This window comes from Elephas maximus, chromosome 8, assembly GCF_024166365.1.
Source record: "Elephas maximus indicus isolate mEleMax1 chromosome 8, mEleMax1 primary haplotype, whole genome shotgun sequence".
In the NCBI taxonomy this organism is placed as follows: Eukaryota; Metazoa; Chordata; class Mammalia; order Proboscidea; family Elephantidae; genus Elephas; species Elephas maximus.
The window spans coordinates 41294924-41320239 of NC_064826.1; the positions used below are offsets into that span (position 1 = coordinate 41294924).

At 39.5% G+C, this 25316-nt stretch overlaps 1 protein-coding gene across 17 annotated transcripts in view; it reads left to right on the forward strand.

Moving 5' to 3' along the window:
- NRCAM (neuronal cell adhesion molecule) overlaps positions 1–25316 on the forward strand; it is a 302828-nt gene that overhangs the window by 155073 nt on the left and 122439 nt on the right. The gene's annotated exons all lie outside the window — the stretch shown is intronic.

Sequence of the window (25316 nt, forward strand, 5' to 3'; positions counted from 1 at the left end):
GGAAAACAATCAAAAGAAATGCTCCTCTTATTTTTTGGAGCAAACGAACAAATCTAGCATTTGTTTTTGAGAGAACAAATGCTCTTCAAAAAGAACAGAAACTGTTCCCAAAATCTTTGAAGTATGTCATTGATCCTTTAACTAGTAGCTGGAGAAGCAAGTATCCTAGGGACAAACATGGGCTTTGTTGAATTGAAAGCTAATCATAAGTTTACAAAGACTGATTGGGCATTTGGCTTCTGACTAATTTCTGGCTCCAACACAGAGGAGACTCTTCACTGGCCCAGCCACATATATTTTAAGTAAAAACACTTGTCCTCAAGCAAATTAGACTTTTGCCTAGTGCTCTTTTTTGGATTCAAAGAACGCATGCCTCAAAATATAAATTACATTAAGAATTCTGCAAAGGTCCCAGCTGTTTCTGTAATGGCAGAAGGGAACTTAAATTATTTGGGAGAGAAAAATCATGATTTGTTTATTGGAGTTTTTGTTTTAATAATGCGTTTAATTTCTAGTGATAAAACCACAAGAGACCATTTGAATTCAGAACAGTATTCCTAAAGGCTTCCCAATTACTGGGTTTGGGTTTTGTGGTAGTAACATTAAAGCCAGCATGTTTCCTATTAATACAGTAAAAAAATTAAATCTTCATCAATCCACAATGCTTGCCCTAGATCCTGCATTCATGATATGATTTCAGGGTGCTCATAGAGGCTCCCACAACCATCACACCCCCTAAAAAAACACTTCCTGACCTACTGGCTAATGCTTGGACTTCTCCTCCCATGACAGCTTGGCTTCCTATATTTGTTCCTATATTTATGGAGCAGCTACTACTTCAATCACATGCCAGACACAACATCAGCACCCTGAGTCATCTATATTCTCTCCTATATACCAGGAGTCTTAAGCTTGATGCCTGCTGAAATGACATCTTGGAGGTCTCATTCCTATGTAATGCTTTATTGTTGTTGGGTGCTGTTGAGTCGATTTCAGCTTATAGTGACACCATGTGACAGAGTAGAACTTCCGCCATAGGTTTTTCTAGGCTATATGCCTTACAAGAGCAGATAGCCAGGTCTTTCTCTGTCAGAGCTGCTACATAGGTTTGAACTGCCAACCTTTAAGTTAGCAGCCGAGCACTTAATGATTGCTCCACCAGGACCCCTATATAAGGCTTTAGTGGGTCTATATTTCAGTTCTTTCCAGGGAAAGATATCAAGATTCTAAATAGTTGCGGGGAGGGAAGCTAACACTTGTGTAAGAGAAAGGACATAATTGAAAGGTAAGTACAACAGTAAAACTTTCCAACTTCACCATTTTACAGAAGCCCAACCTTGTCCACTAGTTGCAGGGATAAAGGATGCCCAATTTCTGGAAAATTTGTGGCTGTCTTGGTAGTTGTCATGTTTTTTCAATCCTTCTTAAAACTTTCAAGTGTGTGATAGTGTGTCACTTCCTTCTATGTTGTTGTTAGGTGCTGTCGAGTCGATTCTGACTCTCAGCAACCCTATGCACAACAGAACGAAACACTGCCTGGTCCTGCGCCATGCCCATAATCGTTGTTATGCTTGAGCCAATTGTTGTAGTCACTGTGTCAATCCATCTCATTGAGGGTCTTCCTCTTCTTCACTGACGCTGTACTTTACCGAGCATAATGTCTTTCTCCAGGGACTGATCCCTCCTGACAACATGTCCAAAGTATGTAAGACTCACCATCCTTGCTTCTAAGGAGCGTTCTGGTTGTACTTCTTCCAAGACAAGTTTGTTCCTTCTTTTGGCAGTCTATGGTAAATTCAATATTCTTCACCAACACCACAATTCAAAGGCATCAATTCTTTGGTCTTCCTTATTCATTATCCATCTTTCACATGCATATGATGTGATTGAATATACTGTAGCTTGGGTCAGGCGCACCTTAGTCTTCAAGGTGACATCTTCGCTCTTCAACACTTTTAAGAGGTTTTTCACAGCAGCTTTGCCCAATGCAGTGTGTCTTTTGATTTCTTGACTGCTGCTTCCATGGGTGTTGATTGTGGATCCAAGTAAAATGAAATTCTTGACAACTTCAATCTTTTCGCCATTTGTCATGATGTGGCTTATTGGTCCGGTTATGAGGATTTTTGTTTTCTTTATGTTGAGGTGTAATCCATACTGAAGGCTGTGGTCTTTGATCTTCATCAGTCAGTAAGTGCTTCAAGTTTTCTTCACTTTCAGCAAGCAAGGTTGTGTCATCTGCATAACGCAGGTTGTTAAAGGGTCTTCCTCCAATTCTGATGCCCTGTTCTTCTTCATATAGTCTAGCTTCTCACATTATTTGCTCAGCATTCAGTCTGAATAGGTAAGGTGAAAGGATACAACCCCGACACACACCTTTCCTGACTTTAAACCACACGGTATCCACTTGTTCTGTTTGAACGAATGCCTCTTGATCTATATTCAGGCTCCTCGTGAGCACAGTTAAGTGTTCTGGAATTCCCATTCTTCGCAATGTTATGCATCATTTGTAATGATCCACATAGTCAAATGCCTTTGCATGGTCAATAAAACACAGGTAAGCATCTTTCTGGTATTCTCTGCTTTCAGCCACCACAGTACAGCAAACAGACAGGTGGTGGAGTAAAGAGTTGTTATTGTTATTTTAAAAAATAAAATTGAATCCCAAATGATATAGAATTCTTCCATTTTAGGGAAGAAAAAGGAAAATCAGTGGATTTAATGAAGGCTGAAAAATTTGGCAGTTTAGCAATCATTTAATCACTTTCCCCCCACTCTTAACCCCTGTTGTAATTAATAGTTGTTTCTCAAATGATATATGTGTTCCCCATTTTACTATAGACAAAAAGTTTCTTATGTATGGTGATGCAAATGTGTGCTTTGGGGATGCTAATGTTATAATGAGCCAGAAGTTAATGAACAGGAAACTAAACAAGAATGGGGCAGACAACTTGGCACCGGAGTTGGCTGGGGGGCAGGAAGCATAACCCAAGCATGTCCAGGAAAGGAGAAGTAATTCAGAAGATCAGAAGGATGGACTGGACGAGGGACTGCTTCTGGGCTGAGAATGAACTTGACTGCATGCTGAAGGAAAAACAGGTTCCAGTCCCAGTCCTCGTACCAAACAAATGGAGTTTGTGATGAATTATCCCATTTACTTTCCCACTGCACCAATAGTCTGTGTGCTGTTGAATACATTGCATCTATTTTGTATTGCTTAGTGTTGGTTCAAATGTGTGAGTTCTATCACCCAGGTAGAGTATAGACTTCTTTAGAGCAGGGACAATGCCTTCTACTTTATCCCTCTTCCAAGGGTTGTTGCTCCAGCTGTTACGAGTGGGTTGGCGACACATGCATTTGATTCTGGATCCCATCAAAAACAGCAATCTTGACCTGAGATAATCTTTAAACCTTAAACCAAAAACATCTCCTGAAGTCTTCTTAAAACCAAACAATAGTTTAGCTTAACTAGTAAAAAAGACCCGTTAAGAACTATCTATATGGGATCAAACTGATAACAGCAACTCGAAAGATTAGAAACCTTAGGGGGCAGGGAATTTACATTAATGGGGAAGGAACAACTCAGAAAAGGAGGGTGAGAATGGTCACACAACTTGAAGAATGTGACAAATGTCACTGAATGGTACATGTAGAAACTTGAATTGGTATATGTTTTGCTGTGTATATTCTCAACGACAACAACAAAATAAATAAAATTTCATATGTATTTTTTAAAAAGTGTAATCTCGAGATTGGAACTAACAAAAAAGTGCTGGCCCTTCCTGGGCTGCTGGAGTTCACAGTCACAACAACCGCACTGATACGATTTCAACAGACATCTACTGCCTCACTTTAAAAGTCAGAAGCAGAAGTCTTCTGTCTTTATCATGTTTTCTTACTGCCCACCAGTACTTTCAATAAGCGGAGTCCCTGGGTGATATGAACAGTCAAGCACTTGACTAATTGCAGAAAGGTTGGTGGTTCAAGCCCACCCAGAGGCACCTGGGAAGATGTGCCCGGTGACCTGCTTTGGAATGATCACAGCCATGAATCAGAATCAACGGGACAGCAATTAACAACAAAAACCTCCAATTAGCAGAACCAGATGGAAAGACAACTGGCAAAGGAGTGTGGGACATTTAGTTGCAAACTCTGAGTCCCTGCAGTAAAAAGAATAGAGGGATAGGCGTGGGACTGAAACAACAGACAAATAATTGGCACAAATACTATAATGGAAAGAGTGGTCGATTTAGAATCAGAGGACCGGAATTCAAGCCCAGATCTAACACTCAGCAATCATGTAATCTCGTGCAAGTTACTTAACTTCTCTGAGCCTCAACTTTATTACCTGTGAAATGGGAATAATAACAGTACTACCTCACAGAGTTGTTGGGAGGACAAAATGAGATAATGCATATGAAAAACATATAGAAACAGTGGAAGAGCTGTGTGAATATTAGTTATTTTACATGAACCTAGAGGCAATTATTCAATTCGCTGCCTATGAGACAATCATATTGGCTTTTTTATAAACCAGCAAAGCTTTCTGCCAGTCTGACCATTTTCTGCATGCACTTAGACTTCCTTTATGACACAGGAAAACATTTTTAAATTGGGGGAGATGTGAGATCAATGATACTTGTCAATTTAGCAGATTTTAATTTTTTTCAAAACAATTCTCTTTTGATGGGTCATAGCCAAAGATAAGCAGCTGAGCCCTCTTAGCAGCAGGAAGGAAGGGCAGCTAGCCTTGGGTTACACAAATGAACTTATTAAGGGGATTTATAAAGCCATCTAGTTAATCAGACAGGAGGGAACTGAAAAGAGCCTTTCTTAGCCAAGCCATGATCGCCTGCTGGACAATTAGAAGCACAGTTTTCATTATATTGTTGTAGTCCTCGGTTGGGGTCAGACATGCGAGCTAGGATACAGCTGGTGGGTGGATGCAGAAAGGCTGTTAATTAATCACAAGGGGGCGGAAACCAAGGATGGGGCATTTACACCCTTTGATTTCATACGGCCCCTGTTCCACTGCCTTGACTTACGTTTCCTAAGTTGAACTTTGTTAGATTTCTATGAATTGTCTCATGTTAGGTCCTCATTTACAGGTTACCAGTGGAGTTATTATAGCAAACCATCAATTTTGGCCTCCGTTGGAGGAAGATTAAATCTCTTTTAAGTACTTTAGAATCAAAATGTTAGTTCAACCAGTGTAGATTTGGTGGATTTACCTATTCATGTGTAGTTTTAACACTTCAGCTGTTTTGTTTTTAGCTGCAGCTAAGTTGCTCCGCTCTCACGGGTACCCCATGCCCAATGGAACAAAATGTTATCCAGTCCTGCGCCATCCCCATGATCAGTTGTGGATCAGCCTTTGTGATCCATGGGTTTTTTTTTCACTGGCTGATTTAGATTGCCAGGCCTTCCTTCCTAGTCCATCTTATTCTGGAAGCTCCACCAAAATCTATTCGGCATTGTAGCAACACGCAAGTCTCCACTGACAGATGGGTGGCGGCTGTCATGAGGTCCATTGGCCAGAAATCGAACCTGGATCTCCTGCATGGAAGACGAGAATTCTCCCACTGAACCGCTACTGCTCCCCACTCAGCTGTTTTACGCTAGTACTATTAACAATAGCTAATTCTTTCCTGATGCTTACTCTGCGTCAGGCACTAACTCACTTAACCTTCATAATAATACGATGGGTATTTCTTGAGCTTTACAGATGAGGAAATTGAGGCACACATACCTTAAGTAGCTTTCCTAAGGCCACATTTAATGGGGAGTTGGGCTTTGAACCAAGGCAGGCTGACTCCAGAGTGTGTCCTTGACCAATAGGTCACTGCCTCTCAAACTTTGATGTCTCTACTTGTTTGATGATTGTTCACCTAATTATATATATATATATATAAAAAATTATATATGGCACATTTAATAGCACAAACTTCTGTGGACAATCCTTGAATTAGTAATCAAGTATCTAAGACTTATGGTTGCATCAGTGTTTCGAGATGGTCTTTTCTGACTTCGTATTATTTCAGTCCTCCAACTTACTGAAAAGTAAAATTTCTAAACAGGTTCTTCCCAAGTAAAGAAATTTATTACATAAAAGAACCAGAATAGGGATCTGGTGTCAACAATTGGATATAGGTTTTACAAATAAGGAAACAGTCTCAAGGAGACCCATAGTTATTTTTAGCAGCACACGATCTAGATGGCATCTGGCCCCAGATGTGTTTCTTTAGCCGCAGAGTCCTGGAACTAAATGAACTAAACCAAAAACCAAACCCATTGCCGTTGAGCCGATTCTGAGTCATAGCGACCCTATGGGACAGAGTAGAACTGCCCCGCAAGGTTTCCAAGGCTGTGAATCTTTATGGAAGCAGACCATCACACACCACATCTTTCTCCTGTAGGTGGCTGGTAGGTTCAAACCACTGACCTTTCAGTTAGCAGCTGAGCGCTTAACCACCGCGCCAGGTTCCCTAGAACTGCATAGTGCTTTTAAATTAGTTGCTACCATTTTAGAAACAGCAGATTTCATATTAGATGTTGAATTTTGGGTGTTTTTTAAAAATCAGGTGGTCTGAGGACACTGGGTCTGCATTCCGCTGACCACGTGCATCAGCTACAGCTGAGTGGCAGTGGCCTCTCTAAGCAGGGCCTGAGTCTCCGTTTCGTCACACCAGTGGCTTCACTCTTTAGCTTTAACTGCTTAGCTTTCTTAGGTGTTTGAGTCTGAGACTGCCAGCTGAGAACAAAGATTTCCTGATTCCTGTCAAGTCTGGTTTTTAAAACACCACATTGTTCTTTCTGAATATTACTGGCCATTTAGATTCAGATAATTTTTTTCATATTTTTAAAATAATTTTTATTGTGCTTTAAGTGAAAGTTTACAAATCAAGTCACTCTCTCACACAAAAACCCATATATACCTTGCTACACACTTCCAATTACTCCCCCTAATGAGTCAGCCTGCTCTCTCCCTCTACTCTCTCTTTTCGTGTCCTGTTCGCCAGCTTCTAACCCCCTCCACCCTCTCATCTCTCCTCTAGGCAGGAGATGCCAACCTAGTCTCAAGTGTCCACCTGATCCAAGAAGCTCACTCCTCACCAGCATCCCTCTCCAACCCATTGTCCAGTCCAATCCATGTCTGAAGAGTTGGCTTCAGGAATGGTTCCTGTCCTGGGGCAACAGAAGGTCTGGGGGCCATGACCACCAGGGTCCTTCCAGTCTCAGTCAGACCATTAAGTCTGGTCTTATGAGAATTTGGGGTCTGCATCCCACTGCTCTCCTGCTCCCTCGGGGTTCTCTGTTGTGTTCCCTGTCAGGGCAGTCATTGGTTGTAGCCAGGCACCATCTAGTTCTTAGATTCAGATAATTTTTTAAAAAAATGTTTTAGTTTAAGAATATAGTCAAGTTGCAGATCCTCTCATGGGGTATAAAGTTATGTCTCTGATTCAATATTTCCTTTTTTCTTTCTCACCTCCTTTCTCCCTTGTCTCTCTCTCTCTCTCCCTCTGTTTGGTTTTGAGTCAGAGAATCTGTAGTGATATATTAGTTTCCGACAAGGTCAAAAGAAATATTGATTCAATTTTTTTCATTTAAATGCAATAAATAAATACATATACAGCAAATATATTTAAAAACAGGTGCTGTTGTCATTAGCCAGACCTTATGTATGACCTGTGCTTTACTGTTAAGAAAGACATATTTGAGAAAGAATAACTGCAGTATTTGGAAGCAACTTGTTCTTGCCTGTGTTGTTATGCCAATTATTAAATTGCATTCATTTCTGGTTTTCTAATTATGTATCATCACGTTCATGAACTCTAAGCACTCGCTTGCTATCTGGCTATTTTTAATTCAAAAATAAATTGCATAATGAAACAAATTCTATTTCTTGTTGAGATAATGCATTTTTAATTACTCAGAAGGGAGTCAAATTAAGTAGTATTTACCCAAAGTAAATGCAGAAGATAATAAAGTATTTCCATGGCATGTTTAATTCAAAACACTCATGATATACAGATTAATTTGGCATTGGATTCGTGGAATATAGAGGAAGGTGTTGCCCAGAAACACAGCCCTTTCCTTTTGATCTTGCATAATTCATCCGCCAACAGCTAAGTCACTAGATTTGCATTTGCCAGTTTTCAACATGGAACCCTTGGAGACGTGACTAATCCCAGGCCGTTTTATTCATGCTTCTGTACAGATTGCTCTCTGGAAGTGCCCAGATGTGAGCACTGTAACTCCAGCTTTGTAATGTCGTTTTTCTGGCAACAGAAACCCTATTTGCAGTAGTTAACTATCTTTTTTATCTTTTATGGTCCAGCCGTGTTGCACAGCTTTGTGCCTTCAGCAGCACATTGATGACAATCAGCAGATTCTGAAGGCTTTTCAGAACCCTGAATATATAATGATGCTGCACAATGCTGCAATGACGAAGGACATAATGGATGTTCAAATGTTGATGCGATTTCGTTTCCAAAACGATTACGGTTCATTTCCTTTGATTAGCTTTTTCAAGTTTTGACTTTAATTCTTTATTGTTTAACTTCTGTAAGATGACATCCAGAAAAACATTACCACATGAAATCTGTCAGAAATGTTTAGACAGTTGTAATTACAGGGAGAAGAAGTGCTTGTTGTTTTCAGTACTGTTGACCCTGCTCTGTCCCACTCTGGTGGCTGCTGATTCAACTTCTTTCCTTTTTTTGGAAAAAAATTTTTTAAATTTCTCATTCAAAAATTTTACACATATTGTTTTGTGACATTGGTTGCAATCCCCATAATGTGACAGCATGCTCTCCCTTTCTTTTCTTTTTTTTTTTTAATTATTGTACTTTAGATAAAGGTTTACAGAACAAACTAGCTTCTCATTAAACAATTAGGACACATATTGTTTTGTGATATTGGTTACCAACCCCATGACGTGTCAACACTCTCCCTTTCTTGACCTTGGGTTCCCCAATACCAGCTTTCCTGTCTCCTCCTGCCTTTTTCTCCTTGCCACTGAGCTGGTGTTCCCATTAAGTCTCATTTTGTTTTATGGGCCTATCAAGTCTTTGGCTGAAGGGTGAACCTCAGGAGTGACTTTGGTGAGTTGAAAGGATTCTCAGATGTCATATTCTCTGTCAGACCAGTAAGTCTGGTGTTTTTGTGGGTGTGTGTGTGAGTTAGAATTTTGTTCTACATTTTTCTCCAGCTCTGTCTAGGACCCTGTGTTGTGATCCCTGTCAGGGTAGCCAGTGCTGCAAGCCAGGCACCATGTAGTTGTGCTGGACTCAGTCTGGTGGAGACTGTGATAGTTGTGGTCCATTAGTCCTTTGGACTAATCTTTCCCATGTGTTTTTGGTTTTCTGCATTCTCTCTTGCTCTCTATGGCGTGAGACCAGTGGAGTATCTTAGATGGCCACCCACATGCTTTTAAAACCCCAGATGCTACTCATCAAAGTAGAATGTAGAACATTATCTTTATAAACTGTGTTATACCAATTGAGCTAGATGTTCTCCGAGACCACGGTCTCCAGAGCCCCCAGTCAGTAATTTGGTCCCTTAGGGAGTTGGGATGTATCTATGGAGCTTCTATGACCTTGCCTTGGACAAGTTGTGCTGGCTTCCCCAGTACTATGTTCCATCTTACCCTTCACTGAAGTTAAAAAAAAAAAAAAACCTTTTCCATCAAGCTGATTCCGACTCATAGTGACCCTGTAGGACAGAGTAGAACTGCCTCAGAGAGTCACCAAAGTTACCACTTACCTATTGTCTGTTAAGTGTTTTTCCCTCCCGTCCCTCCTAACCATCAAAGATTGTTTCTTTTCATGTGTAAGCCTTTTCATAAGTTTTTATAGTAGTGGCCTTATACAATATTTGTCCTTTTGAGATACACTTATTTCCCCTAGCATAATGCCCTCCAGGTTCACTCATGTTGCGAGATCCTTCGGAGATTCATCATTGTTCTTTATCGTAGTGGAATATTCCATTGTGTGTATGTACCATAGTTTGTTTATCCATTCATCTGTTCACTCTCCTTTTCTACCTTGGGTTCCCTGTGTCCATTCGTCCAGTTCCTGTCCCTTCCTGCCTTCTCATCTTTTTAAGGATATAAAGGATCCCTCTTTAAATGTTTGAGGAAAATGGCTTTTAACTTTTGTATCAGATACCTATGGTGTTCAGCTGGCAGAAACCAGAATAAATTATTTTTGCTCAGGTCAAAGAAATGTGGCAGTCAGCAGTATGGAAAAATATGACACTCTACAGGTTATCATTGGGGCACAGCATTCTTCTCGCTTTCTGCCCTTCCCTCCTTAGGTTGTGCTTCCTTGTCCTCATTCTTTCAGTTTGGCTGCTGGTAATGCCAACATTTTAGACAGGGAGATGGAGAAGGGCGAAAAGGATGCACATGTCACACAGTAGGATTTTTCCACATGATAAATTTATTGGATTTACCACGGAAAATTGACCTTTTAGACTTCAAAATCTGATGCGATTAATGTATAAACTTACCTATTATCTAACGTTCCAAATTTATTTTGTAATACCATGAAACGTCCTCCAAATGTTGGAGAATAAAATTCTCCGTCTTTTTGGGCTTCATTTCAAGCATGAAGGAGGTTCCCATGATACCTTTTGGTTAGGTTATGGTGTTTTTCAAAATACAATGTGCATCAGAATCACCTGAAGCATTCGTTACAACAGATTCTGGTTTCTACCCCCAGGATTTCTGATTTACTTCAGTCGGAGGTGGGGCCCCAAATTTTGCCTTTCTAACAAGTTCCCAGGTGAGCTGATGCTGCTGGTCCAGAGAACCCATTTTGAGGACCACTGGGTTAGAAGAACTTTATCTATTATGGGTCAAGATTCCTATTAGTGAAGAATTTCTAGATAAGGCGCTAAAGCTTTAATTTCTGTGGTTTAGCTGTTGAGTCAATTCTGTGGCTTAGCTGTTGAGTGCCTCCTGTGTGCCTGACTGGCACACACTGCTAGTTACAGGAAGAGAAATAAAAATGAGTCAGACAAACAGTCTATCCTTAAAGAGCTTACAAGCATGTTTCAAGTACCTAAATAACTACACCAAGAGGGATGGCAGAGAATCTATACCACCATACCACACTATCACTAGTGTATTGTTCTTAGATACCACCGAGTCAGTTCCAACTCATAATGACCCAGTGTACATCTGAATGAAGTGCTGCCCAATCCTGCTCCATTCTCACAGTCATTGTTTTGCTTAAGCCCATTGTTGCAGCCACTGTGTCAATCCATCTCGTTGAGGGTCTTCCTCTTTTTCGTTGACCCCCTACTCTAACAAGCATGATATCCTTCTCCAGGGACCGATCTCTCCTGATAAACATGTCCCAAGTATGTGAGAAGAAGTCTTGCCATCCTTGCTTCTAAGGAGCATTCTGGCTGTACTTCTTCCAGGACAGATTTGTTCTTTCTTTTGACAGTCCATAGTATATTCAATATTCTTTGCCAACACCATAATTCAAAGGCATTAATTCTTCTTTGATCTTCCTTATTCATAGTCCAGCTTTCGCACATACATGAGGCAATTGAAAACACCATAGCTTGGGGCAGGTGCACCTTAGTACTTAAAGTGACATCTTTGCTTTTCAACACTTTAAAGGGGCCTTTTGCAGGAGATTGACCAATACAATGCGTCTTTTGATTTCTTGACTGCTGCTTCTGTGAGTGTTGATTGTGGATCCAAGGAAAATGAAATCCTTGACGATTTCAATTTTTTCTCTGTTTATTATGATATTGCTCATTGGTCCAGTTGTGAGGATTTTTGTTTTCTTTATATTGAGGTATAATCCATACTGAAGGCTGTGGTCTTTGATCTTCATCATCAATAAGTGCTTCAAGTCCTCTTCACTTTCAGCAAGAAAGGTTGTGTCATCTGCATAACACAGGTTGTTAATAAGCCTCCCTCCAATTCTGATGCCCCATTCTTCTTTATATAATCCAGCTTCTCAGATTATTTGATCAACATACAAATTGAATAAGTATGGTGAAAGGATAAACCCTGACACACACCTTTCCCGACTTTAACCCATGCAGTATCCCTTTGTTCTGTTCAAATGACTACCTCTTGATCTATGTACAGGTTCCTCATAAGCACAATTGTGTTCTGAAATTCCCATTCTTTGCAATGTTATCCATAATTTGTTATGATCCACACAGTCTAGTGCATTTGTGTAGTTAATAAAACACAGGTAAACACCTTTCTGGTATTCTCTGCTTTCATCCATGATCCACATGATATCAGCAATGATATCCCTCATTCCACGTCCTCTTCTGAATCTCACTTGAATTTCTGGTAGGTCCCTATTGATGTACTGCTGCAACAGCTTTTGAGTGATCTTCAGCAAAATTTTACTTGCGTGTGATATTAATGATATTGTTCGATAATTTCCCCATTTGGTGGGACCATCTCTTCCAGTTGGTTGGCCAAGTAGCTGTCTTCCAAATTTTTTGCATAGACGAGGGAGTACTTCCAGCACTGCACCCATTTGTTGAAACACTTCCATTGGTATTCCTTCAATTCCTAGAGCCTGTGTGTAAAGGATCACTGGCATATAAAGGATCTTTAATGGACTTCCAAATTTCCTTGATTATACTATACCAATTATTCCAATAGTTGTTCTACATCCTTGTTTGAAAGGAACTGGGATGGTATGTCTTGTGATTACACTGAATCCTTGATAACTTTTGTTTCAGGGAAGTCCCAGCTGAGTTCACCTCATGTGTTACTCCAAGCAGGCTGATTACACCTCAGAGTGAGAAACCTGCTCCTCACCCTCCTGTTCCCAACACCCCCAAAATAGGAATAGAATAATCAACTGAAATGTCCATCAACAGATGAATGGATGAACAAAATGTGATATATACACAATGTAATACTGCTCAACCATAAAGAGAGATGAAGTCCTGATGTATGCCCACAACATGGATGAACCTTGGAAATATTATGCAGAGTAAAATAAGTCAGTTACAAAAGGATAAATACTGTGTGATTACGGTTATGTGAAATAAGCAAATATATAGAAAACAGAGATTATTAGTGGTTACAAGGGGTGTGAGAGGGGAAAAGGGGAAGTTTTCATTTAGCAGAGTTTATGTTAGTGGTGGTGGAATGACTTTGAAAAGGATAATAAGAATGGTTGCACAACTTAACGAATGTCACTGAATTGTACATGTAGAAATTGCTGAGTTGGTATGTGTTTTGTATATTTTTACCACAATTAAAAAAAAAAAGAAAGAAATTGAGGAAAGTCCTTGCCTGCAAATAATAACAGAGATCCAAGGTCTAATTCATGACCTTTGACTCATATCTCCTTCTGCAGAAAATTACACCTACCTCCAAGATAAAAACAAGCAAATTCAGTAGTGATGGCCCACATAGTTACCTGGCATCTTTTTAGCGAGGGAAAATACTTTCCTTCTTATTAGAAAGACTAGTGGAGAACTCCCTACCCTGATTTTGCTGATTGTAAATTTATGCTAATACCAATCTAGTGATGTCCCCATGAGAGTGGGGCTCTAATGTAATATTAAACTGCCCACCAACCTGAGAAAGGATTCATGTCTCCAGTGAAATATGCCATAAGCAAAGATAGGGGAATGCAATAAATGTATGAATCCATGTGAAGTTTACTCAGTCCTCAATATACCATACCGAGGTACATTTTCTGTGAGTAGCCAAGCTTAATTCTTGCTTTTTAGTGTGAGAAAATGTACTTGGTAAAGAGCTTGAATGAACAAGCCCCTTTTACTGACCTTACAAAAATTCCCTACCTATTCAGGATTTCTTGTGATTTAAAAACTCAGTGTACGAGAATCTCACCATGCAAGATGTACCTAAAAACAATAAAGATAACCTACTGGATTCTATAGGCGCTGCAGTAGAGTAGAGAAAAGTCATGGAGTAACACATGGCTTTGAGTCATGGTTCCACCATTTAATAGCTAAGTGACCGTATCTGCAAAATGGGAGGAGTAATGCCTGCTTTGGGGTCCGTGGGTGGTGTAAACAGTTAACCTGCTTGTTGCTAACCAAAAGGATGGAGGTTTGAGTCATGCAGAAGTACCTCAGAAGAAAGGCCTGGTGATCTACTTCCAAAAAATCAACCATTGAAAACCTTGTAGAGTACAGTTCTGCTTTGACACACATGGGCTCTCCATGAGTCGAATCAACCCGACGGCAGTTGGTTCTGGTGGTGATGCCTATATCAGAGGAGTCTGCAGTCTTAAATAAAATAAGGTATATGAAGTACTTGGAAAAGTTTGGATCCATACTAAGCACTCAGTAAATACCTTCTCTCCTACCTCCAATCTTTCCTTTTTTCTTTCATCTTCCCCCTTCCTCATCCTTTTTTTTAGTTTTATCCCTTTTGCTTTATTCATCCCAATAAGTATCATCTTATTAAGGGAATTACCTTAGAAGGTGTCTATATCCTCGTTGAATCTCTGTTATACTCTTCACCTATTGAGATGGAATTTGATTTCTGAAATGGACAGATGTCGTCGGAATCAACACCACACCAGTGAATATGGCTGGTGAGAATTGCTTCAAAGTACTGGTCTGCAAATTACTGCCTGCTGGCCAAATCCAATCCTTCACCTGTTTTCGTATGGCCTGCGAGCAAATAACAGTTTCTACATTTTTAAATGGTTGAAAACTATCAGAAGAGGCATATTTCATGGCACGTGAAAATTACGTGAAATTCAGACTTCAGTGTCCGTAAATGAAGTTTTATTGGAACACAGCCACACCCTTTTGTTTAGTGTTGTTTATAGCTGCTTTCACGTGCAATAGCAGAGTTGAGTAGTTGTGACTGAGACTGAGGACTTTTGTGGTGGAAGCTGGTGGAGCAGGGTTAGCATGAATATTGTGCTTCCAAGGTGATTGTGTGGAAGAGAGCCTTCAACGAGATAGGTGATGGAACTTCTGATACAGTTGTCTACACACAGACAAAAATTCATCCCTCTGCTCTTCTTATCATACCATTAACTCCCGACCAAATTTAGTGAATGATGACTGTATCCAAAGGAGTTTTGTTACTTTCAGTTTCACCTATGAAACAATCAAGGCACTGGCCTGGGGGAGACAGGTACACTAAGGTTTCACTTGAAGCAGCCTTTTTGAACAGTTTGGGCCTGCATTGCATAAGAGATCTAGTAACAATACAAGTCTCTCCTCCTCTCCCAGTCAGTGGGTTATCCTCAGAAAATGAATCACCCTTTCCATTGTCTCCTCTGAGCAAGCTGGGAATTCTATTGTATTTCTTTAGGAGAAGGACTGGCCAGATCAAATATCCAATTTGAAACCCAATTGTCAAGCTTTTTATAGAAACCGATTGAAACTGATCACAGATTCTGATAGCCCCCGATGGAGCCAGTGCTGGTATTTTTAAATGAATGCTTACTGCTTTTCAATTAAACACAGTTATTCCCGTAAGGATTAGTGGTATAGTGTTTTACTCTAAAGGAATGGGACTGAGTAAAAAGGAAAGGGTGGCAGGTCTTTTTTTTTTATTTCTTTTTCCCGGCAGCCATGCAGAAGATATGGTACAACCTAGTATCCAGTGACTGAGTGAGAAGACAGAGGAATAAAGCTATTCGGTGGACTTAAAGCTTAGATAGTCGAATTGGACTAGCCAGTGGATTAAATAAAGGACACCATCTGTCAATTACATTGGTTCCCCTGACTTTTAATAGTAGCATCTAATCTTCTCTTCCGTCCAAGTCTCAGCCCAGTCTATTGTCAGATTGCTGCTTCAGTCACTCAGCAAGTAGAAGAATGAGCCCTTCTATGCACAGCTCTGATTTGTCAGTCATTCATTCAGCAGAGTGCTAATTATGTGCGAGGCTCTGTACTACGTGAGTGAGCCGCAAAGCAGGACAAGAAGTGTGTCCTACTTTCCCTCAGTGAGGAGCTTACAGGCTCCCAGCAGGGACAGGCTTGTTAACAAGTGTAGTGAAGTATGGTGGGCTTTTAATAGGTGTCTCTGTGTGAGTGGAAGTCTCATCCTGGGAACCGACACGTAAACCAACAGTCGCAGTTCAGTGTAAAACATGAATTGGGCACAAATGAAAAACATCTGACTCTGAGCAGGGAGTCTTGAAAGGCTTCCTGGATGAGGAATTGAGACTTGAAGAATGAGAAGGGGAAGAGTATGAGCCAGACAGGAAAAACAATATTTAGAAATGTATGAAGACCTGAAGGAGTCGCTGGATGGTACAAACACACTGCTAACCAGAAGGTTGGAGGTTTTGAGTCCATCGAGAGGTGCCTCAGTAGAAAGGCCCTGGTGATCTACTTCCGAAAAATCAGCCATTGAAAACCTTACGGAGCACAGTTCTACTCTGACACACGTAGGGACACCATGAGTCGGATTTGACTCAACAGCAGCTGATTTTTTAAAGACCTGAAAAAATGGCACATTCTGGGAACTGCAGGTGGTTTGAGATGGCTAGAATTGCAGGTGTATGTGGGAAGGAATCACATTAGAAGTGAGCAGGTATCTAATCATAAGGAACCTTATGTGCTAAGTAGAAAGGCTGGATATGAACCTGGGAGCCATGGGGGCCCAAGAAGGGGAGGTGCATGACGAGGATTTTGTAATGATAACCTGGAAGCTGAGTAGAGAATGAACTAGAGTACTGATGCTGGAGGCCTGAAGTCTAGTTAAGAGCTATTAGGGTATCCAGGTGGCTGGCACCTAGAAAAGGTGAAAATTAGAGAGAGCTTAAGGAGAAAGACCTGACTGGACTCTAACTTCGTCTTCCTTTTTTTTTTTTTTTTTTTAATTAGGCTGAAAGTCACATAGTAAAAATTAACCATTGGTGACTTCTTGAGGCGGGGAAGAAGGAAAGAAGAGTACAGATGACGTAGAGGTTCCATCTTGTTGTCCAAACACATGAGAGCAGATATGAAGACAGTGCAGAATAGGATTCTGGGAACATGAAACTTTTAAGAAATGTCATAGAATTTCGAGATTGAGAGACAGACGGGATGGATAGAGGAAGAGAGCTGGAACAGGGCATCAGAAAGTGAAAGGGCTAGAAAGTGAAGGAAGAAACTGTGGTGTCTTGGACACTGAGGGACAAGGGTGCAGGAAGGAGGGCAGCCAGTTGTTAATAGTGCCACACACTGCAGAAAGGCCAAGGAGAACCAAGGTAGAAAATGTTATTCTACTTCCCAAGAACCTCAAAATTAGGTATGCAAGATCCTTCCAGAAGTGGTTCCAACCTCCTTTTCCAAACTTCTTTCACTTCTTTTTGTGTCTACCAAATTGAATGATCCTGATTCCTGTGTATATCCCTCACTTTTCATCTCCTCCTCCTTTTTCTTTACTGGAATGCTTCAACGTCCACATCCTTGCCACCACCTTTGTTTGCGACTCAACTGGCATTACGTAGTCTCTCCCTGCTCTAGGCTGTCATCTCACTTCATCTGTACATCTCCGTGCCACTGGTCACTTTCTGCCTAATATTATAATAATTCATATTATTGTACTCTTTCTGCTCGATTGCAGAGCTCCCAAATCATATTTGCTGAATACTTTGAGGATTCAACTATGAGATAACACTAATGTATATATGTATATCTTAATCAGAAATTTAATGATTTATGATATGAAATTAGTAAAACTAACTTTCATATATATTCTGACATTGCTTGCTCATTTTCTTAGAAAAATTTAAATTTGATTACAAAAGACCAGTATACTTAGAAGATAGGGAACAGAGAAGCATTTTAAAGCCTTGGTTTCCAAAATGGCTGCACATTGTAATCACCTGGGGAATTTAAAAAATAGTGATGCCTACGTCCCACCCCTGGAGATTTTAATTTAATTGTTAAAAAGGCTGAAGGAGCAGGACTCATAGGGTATAATCACATACCAGTTGCTAAAGAGTTGATTTCAACTCATGGTAACCCCATGTGTGTCAGAGTAGAGTTGAGCTCCATAAGGTTTTTAATGGCTGACTTTTTGGAAGTAGTTCACCAGGCCTTTCATCCAAGGTGCCCCTGGGTGGACTTGAACCACCATCCTTTTAGTTAGCAGCCAAGTATATTAACTGTTTGCTTTAAATTTTCCCACAATGTATCTGCATAACGGCTCTGTACTGCCAGGTCTCTTGTTCCTGGAAGAAACCTCAGGCACTTATCCATTCACCTGTGCTTAGTCTTCCAGACATTCAAATCCTGGAACACTCTCAGTATAGTTATTATTATGTCTAGTTTAGTTTAATCAACAAAGCTGCCAAGATTATTCAAAGCCAAAGCTTCCCTCTTCCCGTAGCTCAAGCCTGCTGTCCTGGGCAGAGCCACCTTGAACTTGGCAGCCATTCCACACTGATCTGAGTTCTCTGGAAACCCTCCTACCCTCTGCCCCTCCACAGTCCCTCACCCCCTGCCTCCCAACTGTCACTGGGGCTTTTTTACCTACATTTTCTGGTAGGTGGGTTATAACACCTCCCTCAGCCCCTGGGCAGCTAGCTGGATACCTCCCAACATGCTTTCAAATTCTTGTCAAGATCCAACTCAAATACTTTCTATTCCATGAGACCTTTTTGATTCATAATCTCAAGATAGCTTGCCTTTCTCTGAACTTGCATAGCACATTCTGCCACCCCTGTACCATTTATCCCGTTATTCCTTGTATTACACTCATTGTGTTGCCACCTCCTTGTATAACTCCCCTGCTGTACTTAGAGCTTTTCGAGAGCTCCCATCATTCACTTTTTTATTGCCCACAATGCACTTGATAAATATTAAAATAAAAATAAATGCATATATAAAATGTGTGGTTAGGTTATTGACATACATAAAGTTTATATTACATATCATGTACGTAAGTATATAATCGAAGGCATACGGAAATGAATAGCCCAAGTGCTTATTAAATTTTATTCATTACATCAAAGAGGAAAAAGTAGATTTATGTTTCTACATATTTTTCTATATTTTAAGACAGAAACAGATGCAATCATTTAAAGCAATTTATCTAAAATAATTTAAGTGCCTGTGAAGTAATTATCATATTTATTGAGTTATTCCGAAGAACAGGCACCAAATTACTTATTTCCTTTAGCAAGAAACCCGTATCTAAGGACCGTTGGGATTTTAGAAGGACAGGTTTTCCATCATTTATTTTTAAGTATATTTAATGCCTCCATTTTAAGAGCTTTTAGTGGAATAGGCCCACGTTGCGTCCTTGTCTACCTTTTCTCTCATTGTTCAGGGGATAATTCATTACTTTGTTATCTTCTTTAGCCTAGTGTGAGTGAACATACAGACTCAGACTAAAACCCAACTTATTAAATATTTAAGAAATCATATTAAGGTGACATGTGTGTCTACTTTATGACAGCTGCTGGCTGTATCACCAGATCCTTCATTTCATTATGTAAAATACAATGACATTGTTATTGCCATCAATCCTGTTAAAAATGGACAAGAGTCAAACAATTTCCGGTAGCACAAAAGATACTAAATCTGGCAGTTCTAGGTTAACTCATCATGACTTTTGAGTCCGTTCAATAAAAAATTAAGTTGAGATATAGTTAGGATAGGGTGCATTTGTTAGTGCTAGAGTTCAGTGGGAGGGCTCCATTCTAACTCTCCATTCTGTGATTTCAAGAGTTCTTTTTAAAAGGTAATTGTAACAGCTGAATAGGATGGGCTGCCAGCATGCAGGGTGGGTAGCTTTTGGCCATCCCACTAATTCTTCTTGGCATAAAAGAGACGCTTTTACACCATATACTAAATGTGTAATTTCTTCCTCACATATGCAAACGCTGGCTTCTTCCTATTTATTGCAGATTGCCCTTCATTCTGGCGAAAGGAGCCAGAATCGCCAGCGCTTCCAGGCTCATTAGCTCAATGGGAAGAATAGTTTTATTTTGAGCTACCAGAAGAAAGGGAACGCTGAATGTACTCATGTTGAGCGAGGACCAGCCCTTAGCCCAGAGTTTCACCAATGTCATTTCATTCTGGTCTTTCTTTTATTGTAGTCACTCTTTAATTGTTTGAATACGAAAAGACGTAAGATTTTGCTTTTAATAGTAAATGTTGCTACTGTTGCTGCTAAAGCTGAGTGTGCAGCTGAAAATGTGAGACACCAATGTCCCATTCCACACCGAGGCCCAGGCTACCCCACTTTAAAACAGTCCGCCGCACAGTGATCCTGCTATTAAATTACAAACAAAATCCACCTCCTTGAAGAAGCATAAAATGATGGTTTTTTCCCGTAGGGGAGGACATAAATCTTTCCCACCCTCAAATTCCAAGACAGAAAAAAAAAGAATTATGTATATATACGTGTATATATATATATGTATATCCCAAACCCATTGCTGTCGATTCCAACTCATAGCAACCCTATAGGACAGAGTAGAACAGCCCTATAGGGTTTTCCAAGGAGTGCCTGGTGGATTCCAACTGCAGACATTTTGGTTAGCAGCCGAACTCCTAACGACTAAGCCCCTATACACACACACACACACACACATATATATATACATACACATATATGTAATATTTTAACAATATAAGTGTTTAACTGTGTATGAAACAAACTACAGCAATTGTTAAACCAGGGTTGTCTTTGGTTTGTGAGTTGGTAAAAATTTCATAGTTTTTTTCATCGAGATAGGAAATAAAACTGATAAAATCTATGATTACTCTCAAGGAAAATTCTACCACTATTACAACCAAGTAGCCAGTGTTTTTACAGCTATTTAAATCATGCTACGCTTAAGCCAAAGAGCTCTGGTGGTGCAGTGGTTAAAGCACTCAGCTGCTAACAGAAAGGTTGGCAGTTCGAACCCACCAGCTACCGTGTGGGAGAAAGATGTGGCAGTCTGCTTCTGTAAAGATTACAGCCTAGGAAACCCTATGGGGCAGCTCTACTCTGTCCTAGAGGGTCACTATGAGTTGGAATCGACTTGATGGCTCTGATGTCGGGAAGTATACCCAGATTAACTCCAAATATCTAAGCCCTTGAATATCCGTAGGTGGCACAGTTTGTGCTGGACTGCTAACCTAAAAGTTGGAGGTTCAAACCCACTCACACATACTGCAGAAGAAAAGGACTGGTGATCTGTTTTCATTAAGATTATAGCCAAGGAAACCCTATGGAGTGTTCTACTCTGTAGCACACGGGGTCACCATGAGTCGGACTCAACTTGACAGCGATTAATAACAGTAGCAACAACTAATCCCTTACCCTACAACCTTTATTCAGATGTGTGTTTATCATCTGGTATAACAGAAAAGTACAGACGTTCTAAGCTGACTGACCGTTCTTCAATGCCTCTGCCTCTTGGTGCATGGTCTTGGCAAAACACTGCCACTCTCTGAACCTCAGTTTTTTCATCTGAAAAGTGAGAATGCAAATCTATTTTCTGTCTTGGGGCCAGACGACTTTTGGAATTTAGGATTTTTTAAAATTTTGATTTTATGTAGTTTTCATGTACAAATATTACATAATTGCTCCAGCAGGATTATGTGGCCCTTATCTCTTCCACAGATTGGAATGTGAATCAAACACGTTAGTAATTCTGTAGTAAAACTTGCAATTATTAACACTTAGTGGGCTAAACAAAGACTATAGTCAGGTCATCACCAAAACTTGTGTTTTTCAGAACTTGTTGAAAAAATTCATGAACCTGCGCTAACCCCTGCTTTGGGGGTGTGTTCGTTTGGCAGTTGGAAGCTGCTCCACCAATGGTAGCTGTGGTTAGTATTTGAATTAATGGCAGATAATATGGATCTTTTCTCGTCCACAAATTGGAATGTGAATGAAGGAATTCTATTCAGCATTAACCTGTAACTTCCATTCCAAAAAAAACTACAAAAGGCCATGCAGCACTGTAAAAAAACAAACAAAAAATTGTAGTATCAAGAAAGCGAAAAATTAATCCTCCGAATGTGAGAAGATACTTGCAAATTATATACCTAATAAGAGATTTATGTCCAGAATATATAAAGAACTCTTACAACGCAACAATAAGAGGAGAAATAACCCAATTAAAAATGAGTAAAGGATTGGAATGACATTTCTCCAGAGAAATACACAATGACCAATAAGCACATGAAAAGATGTTCAACATCATTGGCCATCAGGGAAATGCAATTCAAAACCACAATGAGATACCACTTCACATACACTAAATTGACTATAATCAAAAAGACAGACAATAACAAATATTGGCGAGACTGTGGAGAAATTGGAGGCCTCATACACTGCTATTAGAAATGTTAAATCATTCAGCCTCTTTCTTTTGGGAAAGAGTCTGACAGTTCCTCAAAATGTTATACATAGAGTTACCATGTGACCCAGCAATTCTACTCCCAGGTATATATGCCCAAGAGAATTAAAAGCATATGTACACACAAAAACTTGTACACGAATGTTCATAACAACATTATTCAAAAGAGCCAAAAAGTGGAGATAGTCCCAATATCCATCAACTGATGAATGGATAAACAAAATGTGGTCTGTCCATACAATGAAATGTTATTCAGCCATAAATGAGAATGAAGTCTTTATTCATGCTACAACATGGCTGAACTTTGAAAACATTATGCTGAGTGAAAGAAGCAAGTCACAAAAGGCCACATACTATATGACCCTGTTTATATGAAATGTCTAAAATAGACAAATCTACAGAGGCAGAAAATGGGTTGTTGGCTGCCTAGGGCTGGGTGGGGGAGAGTTAGAGAGAAATAGGGAGTGACTGCTAATGGGCATGGGATTTCTTTTGGGAGTAATGGAAATGTTCTAAAATTAGGTTGTAGTGATGGTTGCATAACTCTGTGAATATTCTCAAAACCACTGAATTGTATACTTTAAATGAGCGAATTGTATGGTGTGTGAATTATAACTCAATAAAGGTGCTATTTAAAAATGGGGTGAAATTCACTCTTGAAGAAAATTTTCACAAGAGGGTTTTATAAATGCCTTCTGGAGTAATTTTAGATCCAGATGTGTTAATCTGCCCTGAGATAATTGATAAGATCAGAATTATAAATTTAGCCCAGGAAATTAAATTTCTATTACATAGGGTTAAAATTAGTTTCAGGATAATTTTAGCCTTCTTTCTCTTGTACCATAATTTTTACGTGAGGAGGGAAAATTAATCACTTCAGTCGTGCAGCTAGCATGCCTGGACACCTAAAGGGATTTATGTTTCGATATGCTAAATTTTGCTTGGTAGCCTATGTTCAATGTGACTTTAGCCCAGAAGTTTTCGGCACACTGGTGTGTCAGAATCGGTGCAAGGTGTCTCACAAGAAAGTTTTTAACAACACAAAAGTACCAGAGTTTGTAAATTATTCAATGAAAACAATCAGTGAGTAAGGATATAAGGTTACCATGTGATAACATCAGTCTCATTTTCTTAGGTTCTAATATACCTTCTGAAATGGAAGGGAAAAGGTACTTTGTAGGAGTGGGTCTGGAACAAAAATGTCCTGGCAGGAGAATCATATATTTTTTTTTTTTTTGAGAACCTCTGTTCTAGTGTATCTGCCTGTCCCTGGAAGTGTTTAGATTTTAATTTTTTTTTTTGAAGTGTGCATTTTATATCGCATTTGGAAAAAGTAATTAAAAAAAAAAATTCACTTCTTACTTGTAGCTATCCTTATCTTGAATTAGTACAGTTATAACTCGAGTCTCCAGAGATGCTCATATTACCTAAAAATAAATCTGTTAACATGCTAATAGGGCTATTTAAAGTCTCAATAGCAGAAATTCTGCATAAATAGTTCATATTTATGATGTAAAGGTTTCATGACGTCACCAACAATGATGAACTTCAAAACTCTCTGTTAAAAGAATTGCAACAACAGTTGAAATTGAGCAACACTTCAGAGCTATACTAATAATGGCAGAGAATAGAATGATGTGTCAATTGAGATAAAACACTAACATTCATTTTCTTCTAGCTTATGGTGTTTTTAAGGCTTGTACAAGATTTTCCTCTAAACCTGCTTACTCATATCAAGCTTTGAATTTAAGACTTAACTGTGAAACCTTGATATTTTAACCTGTTGCCTGCCTGTGGATTGTTAACATGACAGCCTCCACATGAAGGAGCCTTGAAAAGGGAGTGCTTGGTTTTTTAAGGGACTGTGCAGGGTATCTATCACCAGATAGTTTTCTCACAGGCAGCTCAACCCTCAGAATCCAGGACATAACCAGAAAGTGAAGTGGCTGGTTTTCCTATTGAATTATTTTTCAGTTTCTAACTATTGCTTTTCTTATTTTGCTGCCTTTTCCCGTTTGACAATCCCTCAAGTAACTAACCAAATAGCCTCCTTACAAAATAGGAATAACAAAGATTTAGGAGACAGGAAAATTTTTTTCTCCCAAGCTCATGGTAGATGGGAAGATAAAGGAATCTGTGTCTGCGATGCATTTTTAATTCTAATGAACCTAGAGTGAAGAAGTGATGTCCCTTTCAGATGTAAATCAGACAACCCTGTAAGTAACAGTATGATCACTCTTCCAGGGAACCTTACTAAGATTTCCAGCACGCTGAAAACATTTTATATGTCTACAAAATTTCTTTACTCCTTCTTACTCCTGCAAGTGCTGTGGTGATAAAGGCAGGATCCTGTACAGAATGAAATAGTAAGTTGGTCATATTTTCAGTTTTAATAAAAACTCTACATTCAACCAAATTCATATTTTATTTTCAGGCCAATCTGTTTTGTGCAATGGGCATATAGGCCTTTGACTATTTATCTTCCTGATTAATGGGGTGTATTATTCAAGCATATGACTCATTACAATTCTGTGTAGCTTTGTAGTCATTATTTTTTCAATGGGTTCCTCTGTCAGATGCATTATCATGTCATGTTTGAGTGTATGACCTGTAGGAACATGTCCACGTTCTTCTTATGACACCCAGACTACCCTACCCATCACCCATGTCTTCCCTCCCAGTCAGATTCTTCTGTCAGCCTGTCTGAAACCAAACAGTGACCCGAAAGAACTTTCACCTGCTCTCAGGTCTTACTGTCTTCTAGAGAGAAGAGAGACATTAACCAAATAATCACACTATACTTGTTCAATTAAAACTGAAATCAAGCTATGAAGAAAAGAGGGCTGTGGAAAAAGGGAAGTTATAGACCATAATAGTTAAAAACATAGACTCTCCAGCAATGCCGTATATGAGGCAAAAGGAAAAAAATCAATAATCTTGATCCTGTCTATATATAACATTTTGATGTATTGTTCATGCTGGGTTTTTGCGTTAATTTTTTTGATACTGCATTAAGATATTATCTATCTT